Source organism: Nycticebus coucang, chromosome 8 (genome assembly GCF_027406575.1).
Source record: "Nycticebus coucang isolate mNycCou1 chromosome 8, mNycCou1.pri, whole genome shotgun sequence".
In the NCBI taxonomy this organism is placed as follows: Eukaryota; Metazoa; Chordata; class Mammalia; order Primates; family Lorisidae; genus Nycticebus; species Nycticebus coucang.
The window spans coordinates 9,099,686-9,113,333 of NC_069787.1; the positions used below are offsets into that span (position 1 = coordinate 9,099,686).

Genomic DNA, 13,648 nt, shown 5'->3' on the forward strand with positions numbered 1-13,648 from the left:
GTTCAAGGTGCCGGGTGGATTCTGTTCGTCTCCGCAGTGGCCAGGGACAGCCATGCCAAGTCAGGGGAAGAGCTGCAGAGCTAGTCGGGCCCCCACAGTCACACTCTGGCTGGGATAGTCACTAATCAGAATTCTGACCTGCTGTATGTGGGAGCCAATGAGATTCTATTGGCCCACAGGGCATGAGGTTCTGGGGTCTGAAGTCTGGGGCTGCCAACATAGAGGACAAGTTTAAGGTAGAAGGTACCCTGTGCCCCCACATGCCCCATCTTGATCCCTGGGCCTGGGCCCAGAATCCTGGCAGATTCTGAGTATCCTGGCCCTGACCTCCAAATTGGGGGTGGGGGCAGAGAATGGAGAAGAGGCAAAGGAGAGAAGAATGATGACCAGACTGTAAAGATCTCTGTGGCACGCCACGCTGGGTGTAGCAGAAGATAAGAGTCTGCCCAGTGTGGCCTAGAGGCTGGGACATCTCCCCGCTCTCGACCACACAGGCTCCACTGTGCTCTGCTGCTCGAGTGGCTGCCGTGTAACCCTCTGATCCAGAGCAAGGATTCTGACAGCAGTCTGCCTGGGTTCAAATCCAACAATTATGTGACCCTGGGCAATCTCCTTAACCTCGCAAAGCTTCCATTTGCTCATCTGTGAAATGGGATACCAGTAGCAGCTACTTCCGAGGGCTCAGGTGTGTGTTTCTGGTTTAACGCCTATAAGATGTGGCATGTTGTCCAGCCTCAGCAAGTGGGTATTTGGCATAAGCTATTTCCACTGTCTAGTTGTCCAGTTTCTGCTTGGGAAGCTGACTTCACCCTAAGACCAGTTGTGGCCAGCATCCCTCTGTAGTCCGATTGCTTTCTCGATCAGGGAACTAGCGTTAGTGCAGGCCCATCCCGTGCTGGGGCTGGGAAGGCCCTGTTCTCAGAAAGCTTAGGGTCTAGTCAGGGAGGAAAGCGGGCAAAACCCACCCCAAGGCAGAGGGTGAAGGGTATTAAGTATGGAAGTTGAGGAGTGAGCCCCAAGTGCTGGGTTTGCAGAAAGAAGAGAACTGAAATTTAGAGTAGGGGAATTGGACAGAACTTCACAGAGAGGTCGACATTGGGACCGGGTCATGGTGAGTAAGATTTGGATCTTGCATGGGCCTTGCGTCGGCATAATCTCCATGGGCAATATCACCCATCTGGCATCAACTCTCATCCCAACATGGGTGGTTTCCAAACTGACCTCTCCACTCTGTCCTTTCTCCCAAGCTTCAGAATCGACCCTCCTATGGCCCATGGAGATAATGCCCATGCAATGCCTTTACTTGGAAAAGCAATGGTAAACCATTCTGGATAGAGGGAACGTGTGTACAAAGGGTGGGAGGCAGAAGCACATATCAATTGTTCATAAAAGGGCAAGGATTTCACTTAGACCAGACCCCAGAGAGGCTAGCTCACAGCCAGTAAGGCAGGATCCTGGAGGCCATGGTCGTGAATGTGGGGTTTTAATAGGCACGAGGACTGGGTGTGGTGGCTCATGCCTGTAATCCCAACACTTTGGGAGGAGTTTGAGACCAGCCTGGGCAACATAGTGAGACTCCATCTTCATAAAAAACTTTTTAAAACTTTTCCAGGCATGGTGCCTCACACCTGTGATCCCAGCCATTCAAGAGGCTGAGGTAGAAGGATCACTTGAGCCCAGGAGTTTGAGGTTATAGTGAGATACGGTCACATGGTTGCACTCTAGCCTGGGTAACAGACTAAGACCTTGTCTCTAAAAAAATAAAATGAAATGAAAAATAAAATAAAATACGCACTGGGAGCCAGTGAAGGTTTTAATCCAGATAGTGACATGCTCAAATCCAAAAGGAGGCATAACATGGTAGTTTTAGAGTTAGGCATACCCCAATTCTGCCACTTGTCAGCTATGTGAGCTTGGACATGGTGTTATTTTACCTCTTTGAGCCTCAGTTTCCTGATCTTTAAAACAGGCATAATAATTCCTCCCTTGTGGGGTTGTTGTGGGATAAGATATGTGCAGAGCCTCACATAGCTCCTGACATAGAAGCCACTCTATATGGCCATCGCTGTCAGCACGATGCTCGGGGGAGTGAAGAAGGGTGGAGACTGGGGAGCCTAAAGGCCATGGGGCTAGTCAGAAAGCTGCAGACCAGATGCCTAAACTAGAGCCAGGAGCCTGGGAGGCAAGAGAGAAGAGGGAGCCCAAGGCCTTATGCTAATGCTTCCTGGGTGTAGGCATCTGTCTGGAGGGCTCAGAGTAAAGGGTGACTCAGAGGGGTCCGAATATGAGTGCTTGGGAAGGTTCTTTAGATGCCCTGAGTAATACAGAGGTCACAGAAGGGTGAGGTCATTTGGGGGAGCCTAGAGGATCTTTGGAGGGGATGTTTGGTAGCCATAGGAGGGTTGATTCTGGAGCTTGGGAGAAAGGACCGAGTGGAGAGGTCAGTTTGGAAACCACCCATATTGGGATGAGAGTTGATGCCAGATGGGTGATATTGCCCATGGAGATAAGGCCCACGCAAGGCCTTAAGGAGGTCAAGAGCAGGGCCATGGGGAAAGCCTACAGTTAGCCCAAAATAGAAACCTGGGCAGATATGGCCAGAGAAGGAGTGGGAGGACAGAGGGGAAGAGACATCAGCCAGGGGCAAGGACATGAAGATTGAAAAGGCCCCTGGGGTCAGCTGGTTGGAATTATCTCCAGAAGGGCCTGGCCCAGCAGGAAGTGGCACTGGGATGGTCAGGGACAGGGAGGTGGAGATGATTTTGAGCCAGAGACTAAGCCACAAGAGCAGGGCAGGATTCTAGGACCCAGAACCAGGGGAGTTCTGGCTATGAGAGGGAGGGAGCCTCAGAGGGGGAGGACAGGAACCTCAACGCACTAGTTCTGTTGGTGTAGAATCCCCAATTCCCACCAGCAGCCACATTCATCTATGCAGGGCAGAAGCTGCAGACCTGTGTTTTGAGCAGCCCTGTTCTGAGGTTCCTGAGCTCCACCCAGAGAAGCTTTTATCAGCAGAGAAAGGAAAGGACCCCCTTTGCCATGAGGTAGGGAATGGGCTGCTCTCAGCTGCTCCTCTGGCTTCCTGGCCTTTTGATCATCTTCAGGTCTAAGGCAACGTTGGTAGCCTCAGATCTCTGGCTTTCTGCCAAGGAGACTCTGGGTGGAGATAACCTGAGCTCATGTGTGGAAGGCAATCAGTGTACAGTCAACAAGCCAGGACCACCTCTGCTTTAGCCTAGAAGAGGTAAACAGTAACTGGCCACAGTAGTGAAAAGTACAGATGGAAAGTACACGTATGTGAATCCCTGCTGGTAACTGCATCATTCTGCATTCCCCACTCCTTTGAATCCGAGAGTCCTACTTTCTCTGTTTTTAATCTCTCTTTCTCAATATAGTCAGATTTCCTAGCTTCTACATTCTCTGAGCACATAAAGACTTTCCTGCGAGCCTTAGCTTCCTGTTTCTCTGATCTAGACCCCCAAGGACTCAATCAGCTGTTCATAAGTAATCTCCCAACTTAGACACATCTCGTGGCACCTCTGTGGGTGACTTTTTTCCTCCCCCAGTCCATGTAGGAAAGACTTTAATAAATTCAGTCAAACTGAGATGCCAACACTTAAATATGCTCCCAGTCCTGGCAGAAACCTGAGGGAAAGGACCATGAACAACGCAAAAAAATGAATCACTAATGCAATTTCTGGCAGCAGTGGCAGATGGCACTGATGGACTGAGATGAGTCCTCAATGCATGCACTTAAGTGACCCTGAGTGACCTTTTGCATCGTGTCATTTTGTTGGCTCAGGCCTGCCTGCTGGAGCAGCCCCATATCCTGAAAACCAGGCTTTGAGCATTAGCACCAAATATCCAGAGTCAGCTCACTGCCTGCTCACAGAATTCATAGAAAAGGCCCGGTACAGTCAACAAGCCAAGCACCCCCAGATTCAGAGGGACACCCCACACTGTTGGTCTGCCTTACTGTCCTAGAAAACTCCGAGGGGCACTTAACACTCTGCTATATGTCAGCACCACAGCAAGTGGACAGCTCCTCAGCTTGTTGTTAAAAGCCCACCCCCCCATCCCTATTCAGCACTGTGGTCTTGAGGACAGCTCCCAGTGGAACCGGTTCCCCAGGACCAGCTTCTTTGTCCTGGGAACGTTACTACCTGTCAGCACCAGGACCACATGGACAGCTCTCTCTCGGGCTCTTCCGTTCAGCCTGCCGGGGAGAGAGGGCCTTCCATTATCAGGTTCCCTGACCTCAGCCACCCAATCCCTCCCCAGCACCCACCTCCGCCCATCCATCAGCACTTCATCCCCAGAGACAGCTCATGGGCCCCTGCCCTGTATGGTCAGAGGTGAAGCCTGAGGACTTGCCAACCAGCCAGTGACCTGTTATGTGTGGTCAGAACACTGACCGATAGAAGAATCCTGTCTTTCACTGTGGAAACCAAGAAAACAAGGCAGGAGTCTGATGTTCTGGAAAGAAAGATGTGAGTGGGCCTGGGGATCTCTTAACAGTGCTTGTGTGTGAGGGAGAGCTGGCCCCACCGACCCACAAGAGTTACACCAATCACTGCATGCTCTGCCTTCTCTGCAAAACGGAGGTGCCCGCAACACCTGTCCATAGGATTATTGTGAGGGATTAAATAAGTGTGTAGAATGGTGCTTGGCACATAGCAGGACGTTGTTGATGTTGCTGCTATCATCATTTTTATCCTTTTTCCAAGCCTCTGCTTGCAATCCCTGGGGACAGGGCAGGTGTGGGAGAGAAGGAAGTGGGTGAGAGCAGAAAGAGACAGTCACTGTGGCCAGTCAGACCAGTCAGGATCTGGAGACTGCAGGTAGCCAGCATTGTAAAGGAGACCCGAAGAAGTTCAATGCATCTGCAGAAAGAGTTAGGCAGGGCAAGAGATGAGGCCGAGGGACGGCCGAGGTATTTGGCTAGAAGAAGCAAAGAACAATACCCAGCACAGTTATTGCCTCCCAGGCAGGGCTTCCGCCCCAGCTTTCCCACTCCATGTCCTCTTTCTTACAGCCCAAAGTGAAACCTCTCCAACACTTTTCTGCCTCCACCAGGCTTTCTTGCCTCCATCTGCTAGTGGCAATCTCACTAAACTGTTTTAGCTTCATCAAAAAACTTGCAAAAATTCTTAAAAGGGAAGATGTCTAAACAGGGAGTGCATAAAGGGCAAAATTTTTGGAAGGCACACACTGCTGTGCAGAGGCCTGAGGGGGACAGCAAAAGCAACAGGCAGAAGGTGCATTCTGCTCAGCTTATGCCTTCCTGGTTCCAGGGAATTGTCCTTCCTTTAGTCTCAAGCCAACCAAGACTTAGCCTACAACTGGAACACCTGCTCCTGCTGGGGATGAGGTGTCAACAAAGAAGCCCAGGGAATTGTGTGTGCCCTGAGAAGCAAGGATCAGAAAGTGGGAGAATCCTTGTGGATGGTGCTAAAATGGACCTTAAACGCTTAGCATTTGTCCAGCTCACATCGTCACTTTACAGAAGAGGAGACTGAGGCAGGAGAGAGGAGGCCCTAGCCCAAGGTCATACTTCAAGTTGGTGAAGGCAACGTAACACAGGGTTTGGACTGAAGCAGACAAATTTACACTTGTCAAGTCCTATCTATATGCCCTTTGCCATCCATGACCTGGCTGAGCCCCAGCTTCCTTGCCTGTAAAGTAGGGGATATAATACCACCAAGCAATTGCTATTAACACTAGTGGTCAAACCAACCTTGGGACCCAGTGGATCTGGTCCCCAGGAAAGGACCACTTTTGTTATAAATCCTCCCAAAATCTAAACCAAAAATTGTGTAGAGCTCAGGCTGCAGATCCTGATCATGAAGTTGGGGTTACCTTGGGGCTTTTTGTAGCAGAGTGACAAAGAGATCTTTGTGGCAAAGATGTTAAACAGCATGAAGGAGGTTCTGAGCATCTCTCTTGCTTTCCCCATATTCCCTGTGTCCAGGGAAGGGCCTGAAATACAGATCCTTAGTTTTATTGGATGGTTATATGGATAAATGAATTGAGAGATGGATAGATAGATGGTTGCATGTACAGCTGATAGGCAGGTGGGTAGATGGATGGCTGAATGGATGAGTAGATGGGTGGGTGAATGAATGAGTTGTGAACAGCGATGGATGGGTGGATGGATGGGTGGGTGGATGGATGGGTGGATGGGTGGATGGATGGATGGATGGATGGGTGGATGGGTGGATGGATGGGTGAGTGGATGGATGGGTGGATGGATGGATGGATGGGTGGGTGGGTGGATGGGTGGGTGGATGGGTGGGTGGATGGGTGGGTGGGTGGATGGATGGGTGGATGGGTGGATGGAGGATCAAAATGGAAGATTTTTTTCCCACCATCTAACATTGGCATCTTCTTTGGAGAACAGGGGTCAGTGGAGAGAGGTGGCCCCCGTGGTAAGTTAGGGACCAGACCTACCCTCCTTCAGGCCAGTCATGAGATTGAGAAGAGCTACACAAGAAGGCGTGGGTCCCTCACTGCCCATTCCCAGGCCAGCTTCTGCCACCTGTGTGTTCAAGGCTGATGCAAGGCTGTTTCTGTGGGATTTTTTTTTTTTTTTTTAGATTTTCCTTTTCTGGTTAACAGAATAGGAGTTGTCTAAAAATAGCACTAAATTTGCTTCTGAGGTATTCATTTTCAATTCCTCTTTCCCTGCTCCCCTCAACTGTGAGAATTTGGAGCTGAGATTGTCATCATCAGCTTTGATGTGCATGCACACACATGGGCTTGCACACTCAAAAACAGGTGTGGCACAGTACGTCTGGCTTACGCACAAACACACGCTTCATGCTGACATGCTCCAATAGACCTGCATGGCATGCCTTGTCCTTCAGGCTCACTCACAACAAGCACACATCCTCTGACACACCACAAGGACCCTCACACGCACAAAAGCACAGTCACTTATAGCCCCAACCTAACACCACTCTTTGTGACACAGCTGTGCCCCAGCTCCCATCCCACTCACACCAACACATTCACCATAATGTGCTCCCACTGACCCTGTGCACCCACACTGATCTAGCTCACCCACACTCACTACCAGGCTTTCTCTCCTTGCACATATGTGCAGAGATTTCCTCTCCCAGGCAGGGATCTCTCAGAGTGTAGCTGAGGCTGTCAGTGTGAGGACAAGGGATGAGCTCTTGCTCCTCTGTCCCTGGCTGAATTCACTTGTTTTCCTGGACTCAGTACAGAGGAAGGGTGAGCCTCTGTCGGGGAAGCGGGGCCCCGACAGGAAGGCCAGAATTTGCAGCCAAGAGAGGGAAGCGAATGTCCCAGCCTGTGAATTAGAGATAGTTCAGCAAGACCAGAGCAGAAAAGAAGCTAGCTTCTCAGCCATCTGAAAGGTGACGGAGTCTAGTGGGTGTGGCAGAGTCATATCTGAGTTCTATTTTAGAGACACCACTGTGGGGATAGTCTGGCTTAGCAGCAGGTAGAGGAAGGGACAGTTAAATTATTATAGAACTGTCACCATTTAACAACTGCTTCCTTCTTGCCAGAAACTGTGCTAAGTTCTATCCCAATTAATTCTTACAAAACCCTGTGAAGTAGGCTGTGGGATTGTCTTTATCTGGGGGAAGGTAAAACCAAGGCACAGAGAGGTTAAAAAGCCCTGACCCAGTTGCACAGCAAGTATCTGTCAGAGCCAGGCCTCAGTGACCAAGGACCTCCAAACTGGACTTGTGTCCCTGTCTCAGTCACTGCTCCCAGGGGTGATTCAAAGGAAAAGGTGACTTTAAAAATACATATCAAGGTGGCTTTTAAATTCAGGCCATCTTAAAACAGAAGGATTTAGCATCCAAAATTTATTTTTAGTACCTAATTCATTTGCGCCCATCCCAGCCACATCCTTCAGTTAGGATCAGAAAAGCTGTTGGTTTGGGAGATTTTTTTTTTTTTGACGTTTTAATCCTTCCTTCGAAAGATAGATTCTTTCTTTATTAAATTAACCCCAAATATATATAAATATGTGTATGTGTGTGTGTGTGTGTGTATTGCTCCTTTCTCTGCCAGCCTCTCTCCGGGCAAATACTTTTTATTAAGGCACCCCTAGCGTATTCTTGAGTCATTGAAATATAACCATACAGGGTCATTTAAATGCTAGTAAGATGAAGCTGAAATGCATAAATCCAATGTTATCAGAGTGTTCTCCTGGATTCTAATGGCCCTGGAGGGAACTCCAGAACTCCAGAACCTGAAGGGACTCCAGAGAATGCTAATCCAATCCCTTCACTTTCCCCAAGGGGAAACTGAGGCCCAGAGAGGAAATGGGCTTGGTCAGGGTCACACTGCCAGAGCAGGAAGGAACTTCTCACTCAGCTTGTACCTTAGTTGGCCGTATGACCCCCTAGTATGTTGTACAACCTCTTTGGACTCAGAACTGGCTCCATGCCGGGCTAAACAGGTGTGCCCACTGCTTAGGACAGGTGCCCACCTGCACAATGTTGAGAGCTGGCTGCAAGTGAACCTCATCACAACCATGAGGGTGGCACGCCTGGGGGAGAGAGGGTAAGACACTTGAGGAAGCCAGTGTTGTACAATGTCTGTCCCGAGCCAGGAGCCGGGTCTCACTGGGTCCTTGCAACAACCTGTAAGACAGACAGGGTCATTTCCACTTGCCAGAAGAAGCCCAGCAAGGTTGGGTGACTTCTGCAAGGTCACAGGGCTCATTGAATCCCTCAGCCCTACAGTGGCGGGTCATGTGATGTTTGGCTGTGGCAACAAGAGCATCAGATCTGGTGGGGCTGTGGCTGAGGGGACAGCTGCCTGCCCCAGCTTCACCTCATGCCAATGCCTCTTTACAAGGAAGAGAAACTGGGGTGGGGGCAGGGGCTGCATCTTGAAGGAAAAACCATGACTACATATTTTGATGTCTTTCCCTGATCCCCGGAAAGCCTTTAAGGTAGGCATTCACTCATCAGCATTTATTGAGTGCCTTCTGGATGCCAGGCACTGCACTGGGTGCAGAATGGACACGCCCACAGCTGTCATGGAGCTCTCAGGCTCCTGGGGCAACAAGACAGTTAATCAGGCCCAAGCAATAAAGTTTGAAGTGAGGTGTGTGGGAGTGGGGAGCATTTATTCAGTCTGGGAGGCCAGGCGAGGCTTCCGAGGAAGGGACATGGGAGCTGCACAGGACAGCAGCAGATAGGGAGGCAGAGGCCCAGATAGTGCAGCCTTCTGTGCAGATCCGTGGCAGACTGCAGGATTCAGGCACCTGGTGGGTTCAGATGATTGTAGTGATATCACATCACGCAAGTGCTTCTGAGCCGGTAGACGTCACAAGTTTCAAACAAGTCAGAGCAAATACCGAAGTTAGCACGGCAACTTAGAAGGAAAAACCTAGATGTCCAGGGCAGGGATGACCTTGTGCAGGAGCCTGTGAGATGAAGAGGGAGGAGCCAGTCAATCAGAAGAAGCGGACAAGGGATGATCCATCAGCCAGCTGCAGGGCAGAGTTCTGATTTTCTTTTCCTTTTCTTTTTTTTCGTCTGATTTACAACTGATTTTGTTTTCTCCGAGTTTTGTCCTTCCGTTCTTGCTCACACTCATCCCTTCCTGCACTTTTTTACTGTGTCCCTCCCAAATGTTTACTAACCAATAGTTGTTTTCAGTTTCTTCCTGGTTCATCTTTTGACTCAAATCCTGAGTTGCCTGCAGAAAAAAAAAATTCCTACTCAGAATTGAGAGGAAAAACTTTCTCTTTCAACCTGGGCCAGGTCAGATCTCCTTCTTGGGGCATCACAGCACCTGGGACTTTCCACCACAACAAACCCCTCAAGTCAGGGAAGTCACTGATTAAATTGTCCCTCTTCCTCACTGTGGGCTCATGCAGAGCAGGGACCATGTCTGGATTGTTCAGTGCCTGGCACTGAGTGGAAGCCCCAAACACATCATTGAATGGATGGTTGGATGGATGGATGGATAGTTGAAGATTATTGTTCATCTTAACACAGCAGTCATTAAAATCGACAGTAGCCCATTAACTCATGCCTACTGTTGTGATCACAGATATAATTGCTGCTAACGATTCCCATAGCTTGTACTGTCAGAGCTGTAATTATCAGTGCCTGTAAGCCACGCCACAGGTAGCAAGGGGACAGATAGAAAACAGCACCTCGGATTTAGAAAGTCCCTTGTGGTTTGCAAAGCAGTTTCATTCACATATGGCACTTTGTTTAAGCATCTCATGAGGGAGAGTCACCAGAGGAGGCAACAAAGCATCCTGGTTGGGACTGTGTTTCTGGACCCAGACTGCCTGGGTTCGAATCCCAGCTGCACCACTCACTACCCCTGTGATCTCAAGCAACTTACTCTACCTCTCTTGGCCTCAGTTTCCTCATATGTTCTAGGGAGATAATAAAACTACCTACATTGTAAAGTAGTTGTATGGATTGACAGTAATAATCAAAATAATTGCTCAGTGCTTACCCTGTGCTGGACTTGGTTCTAAGTATTTTACATGAAATACTCATTTGAAACTCATAACACCTATGAGATAAATATTATTCTCCTCCCCTTTTTGTTAAGATAATGAAACCAAAGATAATTTGCTCATTCATCTGGGAGGTGAAGGAGCCAGAATTTGAACCCAGTAACTCCAGAGCTCCCCCTCTTAGCCCCCTAGGACACCTCTGAGACACTCACTCAGAGTGATCTTCCAACTGCACAGAGCGATCTTCCAACTACACCAGTAAGTTTAGGGGCAGGTGTGGGGGTCACAAATGTTCACCTGGCTTTGCCTTCACCTGGCCTATGCCTGTTGCTTGACTACCCAGGACTGAGCCCTCCTGCAGCCCCAGGTCAGTCCTGAGTTCCCTTTGAACAGAAAGTCTCCATCTCTTCATCTCAACTCTTGTTCCTGGGAAAACAAAGCCTGTTCTGGAAGGTTCCCAGTCAAATCACCTCCTCAGCCCTTACCCCCTAGCTGGGGTCCACCTTCCTCAGACCCATCTCTCCTCGAAGCCCCAGCCACTGAAAAGGCCCAGAGCCACTGCAGTGGCCTGGAGGAGCCCCAGCCTCATTAACTCCCTTCTTTCCTGAAGACTGTGCCCTTGGTCCCTGTCTTACTCCAGCCGTTTGTTTTTTCTCTACCCAGATCCCTGAACTTTCCCAAAGCCCATTCACACTGAGCAGGCAGTGGGCAGGGCACTGCAGAGCCCAAAAGCTCCTGCTGCCTCCCTGCACTGGGCCTGGTGCGAGGAGCCCACAGGTGCCGGAGGTGTCCCCTTGCCTCCTGCAGCTGCTTCTAGCCTGGCAAGGGAGGCTGTGCTGAGGGTCTGCACCAGCTTCTAACAGGGGAAGTGGAACACTCAGCCCTAATCCTGAATGCCAGCACTCTCCCTGGAGAGGCCCGAGATCCTAGACCAGCTCCTAACCAGCTCTTTCTTACAGGGTAGAGGACTAGAGTCCAAGGTCTAAGATTACAAAGGTCTTCCACTTCCTGACATTTCTCCACTGTGTGACCTTAGGCAAGTGACTTCACCCCTCTGAGCCTCATTCTCTTTCTCTATAAAATGGGTATAATTATAGTGTCCACCTCAGAGGGTTGTAGAAACTTCGTGAGATATCATCTGTCTGCTCTTTGTTCATTCATTTATTCATTCAACATTTATTTATGAGGAACCTACTAGGAGCCAGGCATTTTCTAGCCATACTAAACCCCCAACCCCCTAAAATTTACCTTGGATGGATGACACCATACACAGAACTCTTAACCAGGGACCTGATACATAACAGATCCTCAAGAAATGGGGAGGGGACATTGTTGTTGTTCTTACAGACATTCTTGGTCCTTGCCTCAAAAGCACCTCCCAGGAATACACTGTTGGGGTCAAAACTCATGGGTTCTGTGGATGGTGTATGATCCATCTGTGGCCAAGGAGCAGGAGGAGGTGGGGCAGCGAGCACACAATTTCTTTGGCATCTCACACCTCTTCTTGAAGCATCCTATCCATTCTGTGTTCTCCTCTGTAGGACACCTGCCAGCCCCAATGTAAAAGTAATGCTTCCTGACCAGGTCTGGTGGCTTACACCTGTCATCCCAGCACCCTGAGAGTCCGAGGCAGGTGGATTACTTGAGCTCGGGACTTTAAGACCAGCCTGAGCAAGAGCAATATTCCATCCCTACAAAAATAGAAAAACTATCTGAGCATCGTGGTGGATGCCTGTAGTCTCAGCCACTTGGGAGACTAAGGCAGGAGGATCCCTCGAGCCCAGGAGTTTGAGGTTGCTGTGAGCTATGACACCACAGCGACTGAGCAAGACTCTGTTTCAAGAAGAAGAAATAATAATGCTTCCTCCTGCGTCTTTGAGTAAAAGTGTCCCTTCTGAAAGGCATCAAAGGCATCTCTGTGGTTTCAGCACCCCCTGACCTGTGACTGGGAAGCCCCACACCCCAGGTAGAAACATACAGGATTTAAACATGATTTATAATCAGTTCCCAGTAAATTCAGGGCTGGCTGGGACACAGGGGAGGTGGAGAGTGGCTGTCCCTTTCCCCATTTTACAGATGTGCCCAGGGTGCCACAGCCAGGATTTGGGAGAGCTGGGATTTGAGCCCAACTCACTCTTCCTCTGGATCCTTTGCTCTTAACCACTGCCAGGCTCAATCCACCCACCAGCCTGGGCTCTTCAGAGAGAAGGGCTGGAGCGCCCCCTAGGGGAAGGGGAAAGAGCTCAGGGCTGGAGGCCAGGAACCCGGCCTCTCTTGCCTAACTTTCTTTCTCTCCTCTGGACTCTGGATGAGGGCCTTTCCCTCTCTGAGCTTCAGGTTCCTCGGTGGGAGAACGAAATTAACCCTAGAATATTCAGCCCCCAAATCTGTGAAAGACAAAAGGATTGTGAAGAAGAGGTTCAGGGCAGGAGAGGAGTTGGGGCTGGGACACGGGGCTCAGCGCCACCATCCTCTCATCTCCTCCCTCTCATTGCCCTGGACCCAGGATGGCCAGCTGTCCCTGTGCCAGGCCCAGCCGAGCTCAGCAGGGGCCCTTTGTCACCCAACGCTTGCCAGGGCCTCAGCCTCCGGTGTTGGGTGTCCGGGAGGATTGGATTCTGTCCTGGCAGCCCCACAGATGCCGCACTTCTGCAAGGGTGGCCGGGCGGGCAGTGAGAACCTCCTCCTGCTGGGCTCCAGAGAGGAAGGCTCGGTTGCTGTCCATGGTTCTGGTCTCTGGGGGCCCCCAGGTGAGGCTCCACGACCCAAGCTCATGCTGGGGACAAAGATCTGGGCACAAGACCTTCTCATGGATATGCATGAGCTGGCTTCTCGGCTGGGCTGAGGGCCTTGTTAATGTCGTTGGGGGCTGTGGGTGACAGTGGGGACCTTCCTCTCATCCCCACACCTGTGAGAACAGGAGGGAGCGTAGGAGAAGAGCAGGTGAGGGTGAGCGTTGATGGCATGTGTGGGGAAACGTCTGTGTGTGGGGCCTAGGGGCTGTGTCCAGGGGGGTAGATACCCTGTGTGGGCTTGGGGTCTATGTAAGCATGCTGAGGATAGTGAGAGAAAGAGGGAAACCAGGTCTGGGTATGCTCCCAGGGCCCATGAGTACAGGTATTTTTGAGGGAAAGGAGTGAGGATGTTAAGTTATATGCTTAGAAGTGTGACGACCTG

At 50.3% G+C, this 13,648-nt stretch overlaps 1 protein-coding gene across 9 annotated transcripts in view; it reads left to right on the forward strand.

Moving 5' to 3' along the window:
• The window catches only part of ATP2B2 (ATPase plasma membrane Ca2+ transporting 2), a 373,264-nt gene that overhangs the window by 232,749 nt on the left and 126,867 nt on the right, over positions 1-13,648 (forward strand). The gene's annotated exons all lie outside the window — the stretch shown is intronic.